Here is an 8,212-nt window from a genome sequence, read left to right on the forward strand (position 1 = left end):
GAAGGAAGGAAGGAAGGAAGGAAGGAAGGAAGGAAGGAAGGAAGGAAGGAAGGAGAAAGGAAGGGGAATGAATATTTTGTAGTAAAGTAGCTTTCTTTTTAAATTAATTTTTTTTTAATTATTCAGGTTACATCCTCCTAACTGTCCCCTTCCAGTCACTCCCTCCCAGAATCTATCCACCTACCTCGCTTCTCTTCTCTTTGGAGCAAGTGGGGCCCCCTAAGTATTCCCTGACCTTAGTACATCTAGTACATTTGCAAGGCTAGGCACATTCTCTCCCACTGAGTTTAGGCAAGACAAGGCAGCCAGAAGAGCATATTGCACACACAGGCAACAACTTTGAGATAGTCCCTTCCTGTTCCATTGTTTCAGGAATCATATGAAGATGAAGCTGCATATCTTCAACACACGGGCAGGGAGGCCTAGGTACAACCTAGGATTGTAGTTCAGTCTCTGAGAGCCCCATGGGTACAGGTTGGTTAATTCTGCTTATCTTCCTGTGGCCATTCCTATGCTTTTCCAGCCTGCAATCTTTCCTCCTATTCAGTAAGAATCCCCAAGCTCCATCCACTGTTGGGTTTGGATGTAAGCATCTGTCTGAGTCAGTTGCTGTGTGGATACTTTCAGAGGACATCCATACAAAATAGCATTCTTTCCTTTCCCTTCAAATTTTAAAGCAAGGTGCTGAAGCAATAGATGTCTCAAGAGTTATCAGAACGTACCAGGGGACCAAAGCTCAGATCATAGTGTTCAGACTGGACAATTTACACTCTCCTATTAATTCCAGCTTCAGGCAGTTTGACAACATTTTATATCCTCTAATGATAGAGCAATCAAATACACAAATACACACACACACACACACACACACCTACTCCCAAATTGATGGCCTCATTTCTTTGAAAAAATATATTTATATGTGTATATACATATGTGAACATACATACATATAAAATATACATAATATATAGCAATATATAGACAAACTATATACATAATAAATATTTGTATAATTATATATTTAAGTATGTTTATATTATATACACGTATTTCATTCGTATATATTTGAGTAAATATTTATATATTTATAATATATATGCACAAATACATAAATATAAACTTCTGATCCATTTTTGTTGGTTGTAGGTATATGGTTTCTGACACAATGACTTTATGTTTAATAAAAATTAGGGGACTCATAACCAGAAGTTTTACATGTAGTTTTATGTCTCTCATCAGACATTAGTTGCCTGAAATTTTGTCTAGTCTTAGTATGACTCAGATTTCTTCCTTCCACGTTAGCATGTCCATGACTGGCGTCATTTTGCAGGTCTTGTTCAGGCAGCCATTTCTAAGAGATAATCTCACAGCAGACTCTCTCTGGTCCTCTGACTCTGGTGATCTTTCCAGTCCTTCTTCCTCCAATTTCCTTAGCCTTAGATGCAAGAGTTGTACTGTAGATGCATGCATCCACTGTGAGTTTCCCGCAATCCTTTGATCTCTACATCGTGTCCATTCACAGTTTTCTGTGATGGTGTCCATTTTCTATAATGAAAGGATTGTGAGCTATACTTATCTGTGGATATAAGGTAGAATTTAGATAACAATCTATTTTATATATTCACTACTTAGTCATGCTTCCCAGCTGCAGCATCCCCTCCCACCACACCTGCCAGTGCCATCCTATTAGCCCCTCTTCCCTAGACCCACTCCTCTGTTTTTCTTCAGAGATATCCTGCCTCCCAAGGATGTCAACCAAACACAGCCTCAAAACATGCAATAAAACTAGAAACAAAGCCCTATAGCAAGGCTGCTTGAGGCAACCCAGTATGAGGAAGAATCCAAACGGACAAATAATCTGGGATATGAGGTGGGAAAATAAAGAGTCCTAAGATGTGCTTAGGCAATGGTAGCTCTGGACTTGTGGGAGTGTCCAACAAGAATTAGGGAAGTAATTAATATTTTTGCTCTTCTATTAAAGTGGCAGAAGTAGGTGTTCTTCTAATATTTTTGACCCAGCTAGCCTCACTTAGGTGGCTAAATTTCTAGTAACAGGCATGATTTCAGTCATGCAGAGTGAGCTCTGTGTCCATTTAGATTGTGGCAAATTTCTACTAGTGAGTTTCCTTTTTGGACATTTAGATACATTTGCCAAGGTGACCGTTTCGGTGTTTTATAGGCATTAGAGATAGCTTTGGGGATGGTTTTAACTACATTGGCTTCATTCTTAGGTTGGTAGAACTATTTGGGACGTATTTGGTGATGTGACCCTTTTGGAGGAGGTTTGTCCCTTGAGGTGGGCTTTGGAGGCTTAAAAACCCATGGTGTTCTGATTTTAGCTTGCTCTGCCCAGTGATTTTGGATGAAGTTATGAGTTCTCACCTATAGCTCCAGGGCCATGCTTGCCTGCTCCTTGCTGTGCTCTCTGCCATAAGATCATGGACTCGAACCTCTGGAACTGTAAGCCCCCACTTAACCACATTATTTTATGTTTTCTTAGTCATGGTATCTTAGCACAGCAAGACAAAGATAACAAGGACATGATGATTGATTGCTTTCTTCCCTTGAAAGATTGCATCATGCTTTCTGGTACTGTGGAATTAAAGACCAGAATAAAACCTACAGATTAGATATGTTTAAGTCATCTGATTCCTTCATCCTAAGTTTCCAGTGTCTTAAGTTCATCATCAACTTCTGAGAGGCAACCAAGGGCAGCAACCACAGCACTGCAGTTCGTAATTATAAGACAAATATATTTAAGAAATTAAAACTATTTACCAAGGAATCAAAATGCAAGACTATCAAATGCTTATTATCTGATTTTAAATATTTAAATGCCAAGAGCGCAGATGACCACTTCCAGTTGCCATGCAGTGATGCCTTGTATAATTCAAAGCTATTTTACTTACAGAAAGAAAAAGAAAATTTTATCTTTGTATTCACTGACTTATGAAATTGAGATTAAAGGATAATGGCAAGAAAGGGATTTACAATTCTGTGGACCAAAAGTTTATATGCTGGAGCTCAAGAGGTATAATAGTTGAGAACCTTTGGGACTTTAGCATAGGACACAGACTAGCCTCTCAGGAGAATCACAGCCACTTGTCACTACAGTTCCAAGTCTTCTGGATTCTAAGTCACCTGCTTGCATGTAAAGCAATTACAGACAAGTAGAGACAAACATATACATAAAATACAAATAGTTCTTTCAAAATGTGTTCTGCATACACCATGTTTACAGTACTTTTTTCAAGAATATACTATACAGGTATTTAGAAGATTCTCATAAGAACCTGGTATTGCTGAGTAGTCCTTAACTGCCAAAGAAGGTTGCAGGTAATGACAAGACAGAAACATGGACAAATAAGTAAAAGTAAAAGAGGGCCAAATATTGAATTAGAGAAAAGCTCAAAGAAATGAGGAGGAGGGCGATCCTGTCGGAAGACCAGCAATCACAGCTAACCTGGACCCCCACAAATCTCTCTGACAATGAGCCACCAAACAGGCAGTATACACCAGCTGATATGAGGCCCCCAACACATACAGCAAACTGCTGCTGGTTCTAGACTCAGTCAGAGAAGATACACCTAACCCTTAAGAGACTTGGGGCCCCAGGATTGTGGAGGTCTGGTGGTGGGGTGAGGAATTGTGGGGTGGGGACATCCTCTTGGAGAAGTGGTGGGGGAGGAGGAGTGGAATGTGGAACAGTAGGAGGGTGAATCTGGTGGGGGATTAAGTCTGGACTGTAAAAAAGATTAAAGAATTTTAAAAAGGAAGAAGAAGCCTACTTAACTGAAAAAAATTTTTTACAAATTGAGTAATTGGGTCCATTGGTAAGTGAGCATAATCTCTGAGGACTGTCAGACAGTGTTATAACTAAAATTATTTCTAAGCATGAAATACTGAAATAAATGTCAACATCAGCTGAGAAGTTCTAGCAGGAGAATAAGGACCAACGAGCTGATTATAAAACTCAATTCTCTAAAACCATATATAAAACTTCTTGAGTCTATCTTCTCATCAACTTGGTTAAACAAGTATTTTTTAGACTAGGTAATACTGTTATTATTTATTAACTAAAAGTACTGTATATTTTTAACACACAAAACCAATTAATTCTTTAACATATGGAGGTGCTAATTATCCTAATTTGATTATTACATACCCCATACATATGTGCAAATATGGATTCTCAACAAAATTACAATTCATTTATACTCAACAATTTCTAATTATTATATTATACAATGTAATACATGTATCTTGGTATTAGTTTTGCTTCAGAATATGACATTTTTTGTATATTGTAAATTTAAATACTGCCAGCTTCAAAAGGATGTTATAAGTATAGTTTTAATAATTCATTGAAATATATTTATGCCGGGCGTGGTGGCACATGCCTTTAATCCCAGCACTTGGGAGGCAGAGGCAGGCAGATTTCTGAGATCGAGGCCAGCCTGGTCTACAGAGTGAGATCCAGGACAGCCAGGGCTACCCAGAGAAACCCTGTCTCCAAAAACCAATATATATATATATATATATATATATATATATAAATTTTAATATATATTTATTTATAAGATTTAGTATAGCAAAATAATAAATACTTTATTTAAAACACTTAAAGTAATCAAACCAATGTGTTCTGATTTCTAAAACAATAGTTAATATGTATTCTATGCTTATTTATTATATTTTATATATATATATATACATATATATAGAAATTCAATAGAAATGTGGTTTTTAACTTACAAGAAAATTAATGTCAGAAATTCTAACACGGTAATTAAAATCATACTGCAACATTATTATGAAATTTATTGAAACTATAAAATTTCACTTTGGATATTTATAAATATGTGCAGATCACAGTAACCTGTCAAGTCACATAATTTAAGTGTTGTAACAGCTCTTTAGGATTTCTGTGTTAATATGATTCAGGCAACAGATTAACCTTTTGTATAACCTTTCATTCTAAAATAGCACTGCCTACAAAGCTCTTCAATCCCAGGTGGCCATGGAGACACACACCTTTAAAGCCTTAAATACCAGAGCATGCAATTGTAAGTGGATCTCTTCATTCTTAGGCCAGCCTTCCCTCTAAGCAGTGAGTTCTAGGCCAGCCAGAGATACCCAGTGAGATTCTGCTAAGAAACGAAGAAAAAAGTGAAGAGTAGAACAGAGAGGAAAGAAAAGAAGAGAAGAGAAGAGAAGAGAAGAGAAGAGAAGAGAAGAGAAGAGAAGAGAGAGGGAGGGTGGAGGAAGAAAAGAAGGGGAAGGAAGAAAGAGAAGTCAAGGGGAGGAGAAATAAGGAGAGGAGGGGAGAGGAGGGGAAAGGAGACTTTAAGGACAATAGAAGACACCAGTTCATAACTAGTTCCCTGATCCTCTTGCTTTTGGTAGGTTGGTCATTTTAGTATATTAATCCAACTGATGAACGATGTTTCCATATTTTGACATTTTCTTCTTTTTTTTTTTCTTCTACTTTTATCATACAAGCTTTATACTTGCTTGGTTTAGAGTTGCCCCAAAATATTTTATAATTTTTTAGGCTACTGTGAAAGAAATTGTTTCCCCAATCTTTTCCCAGGCCATTTGCCATTTGTATCTAGAAAAACTACAATTTTTATAGCTTGAGATCAGTTACTCTGAAAGTGTTACGACTATAATACAGACACATGAGGCAATCACTAATAACTAAAGATCCATATACAGTTGATACTAAAATTTTTTATACTTATACATATTTGTTTATTTTCATATACATAAAACAAATCATGTAATGATTCTCTACATAATATTTTGAGATATTCAGTATCTGAAAATAAAAATCGACAATATTGGCAGCGAACACTATCTGCTGTCTACTGTATCTTTTCCAGTAATTTTATTCTGTGAACTTGTGCTTTTACATAGACATTTTAAGAGTGAAAATTTCAAAAACATCCTCTTTTGAGCTGGATTCTTAGAATTTGCTGGTATGAACTATATGTCCTCTGGAAAAAAAACATATTTTTTGTATGTTTCTTTCCTTGTTTTAAAAATATAACCTATTACACAAAAGGAAGTGTTCAATAGTCAAATTAGTTTACATTAGGATTTAAAACACTGTATATTACTTTTCAATAAATGGCAATCAGGTATGATTGACAGTATTGCTGCTTTCATAGTCTCAGACCTTGTTTAGCGCAATGTGTTACTTAATTTTTGTGTATTTAATGAGTATTTGGGCTTTGTTTTATTCCATGATCTTCATTTAGCTTAGATTTATGAGTATATAAATTATGAAAATGCTTGTTTAAGGCAGATGATTTTCATACCTTTATTAAAGTAATTAAAAACAAAATATGTTGATTCAACTCCCCTTTACAAGCTTCTTTGAGCTTTCACCACCAATAGTTGTGATTTTTAAATCAAATACAATCTGTACAAGGAAGAAATGTGGCCCCTGTTATGAAAACCAACCAGAAGGGCAGAGAAATTGAGATAGATGACCTATTGCTAAGCAGGTATTATGTAAGCATTATTAAACCGACCAGGAAATAAATCAACCCCAATACATTAGTTAAAATAAATAAGATCTGGCTGGATAAGATACAATGGCTTTACCTTTTACAGAAACAGCAAAAGTAGGTTATAATAAGGGATAGATTTAAAAGAAATTATTTTATAGAGAGTTTAATATAGAAGCTAGATTAGCCATATGTTTAAATCATTACTCATGTGCCACATATTTTTTTCTTAATATAACTGAAGACAGAAGGAAGCCCGGGGTACACCAAGAAAGAGCAATGAGTTGTCTGCATGTAAAACACACTTGCATTGTGGTCATAGATCAATGATTCTCCAACCTGTCTGAACATTAGACTCACTTGAGGCCATTTGCTAACATGCCACTATCAGGGGATATCCCCAAGAGATTCCTAATCAATCTGTCTGCACAGAGAGCACTAGCATCAACATGTTCTGTTCTGGTTCTGCAGGTGGCTTTACTTTGCATATGATTGAGGCTCATTTCCCCATCTATCAAAGATACCAATGCGTAATTTTATTAATACATTTTCTGGAAATGCTATGTGAGCATAAATGTTATAGTACATCTATACCAAGGCATTTGAAACACATACTCAGAATGCTGCAGCTCCTGTCATTTGCATACACTGTCTCCATCATTCCTTACATCTGTTAACGTCTTTCTTTACAAACAAAAATTGCTGAAATTATTCAAATTAAACACTCTCTATGTACACACTTTTAAACTTTTTCTAAAACAGCTCTCTAGACATTTGGATTGCATTGAGGAAGGAGGAAAGATTTAGCAAAATCTACTGAGTGAACTGTAAGACATTAAACAGACACTCAATTTTTCCCTCTGTAATAATAAATGGAACTTTTCAAAATGACAACCTAAAGCAATTTCAAAATATCATCAAGTGTCCCTAGCTGGAGTTCATCAGCCTGGTATTACTCCTTTTCCTAATCACAGCCTTGTATATAACTGAATATTTTTGATTAATTGAAAGTTCATCACTTCCTCATAATGATATAAATAAAATGATACAGAAAGTTAGTTGGGTACAGAATAACAGGAAAAGGACAAGCAGAGGGAGGGAGATATGTTTACTGAATTCAAACAGATCCCTGGACCAAGCTTATACAGCTCCAGGAAGGCTGTTCATGTTAAACAGACAGAATTACACATTCTGTTCTTTCTTCCATTTCTCTTTTTACTTTTACCTTAATAATATTTTATTTACTCTGTGTGTGTGTATGTGTGTGTGTGTGTGTGTGTGTGTGTGTGTGTGTGTGTGTGTGTATGTGTTTGTGTGACGGTGGTATGTCTGTGTGCTCCAGTTGGAGACCTAAGGACAACTTTGTGTAGTCAGTTCTCTCTTTTCTCCTTTACACAGATTTCAGGCATCAAATCAATTTGTTGGGTGATCATGTTTATCTATTTAGTCACTTAGATGGATTTATTTTCATTTGTTTGCTTGGAGACATACTGACATAGAACTCATTCTGTAGCACAAACAGGCCCTAGACATGTGATCCTACAGACATATTCCTCCTAAATAGTTGTAATTATAAGCTTGTGCCACCAGACCTGGTACCTCATTTTTATTTAATTAGTAATTGGACTGTCATAGGAATCAACAAACAACACAGAAGTCCAGAAGTCCATGTGTGTGTGTGTGTGTGTGTGTGTGTG

The sequence above is a fragment of the Mus pahari genome, chromosome 13, assembly GCF_900095145.1.
Source record: "Mus pahari chromosome 13, PAHARI_EIJ_v1.1, whole genome shotgun sequence".
Lineage (NCBI taxonomy): Eukaryota > Metazoa > Chordata > Mammalia > Rodentia > Muridae > Mus > Mus pahari.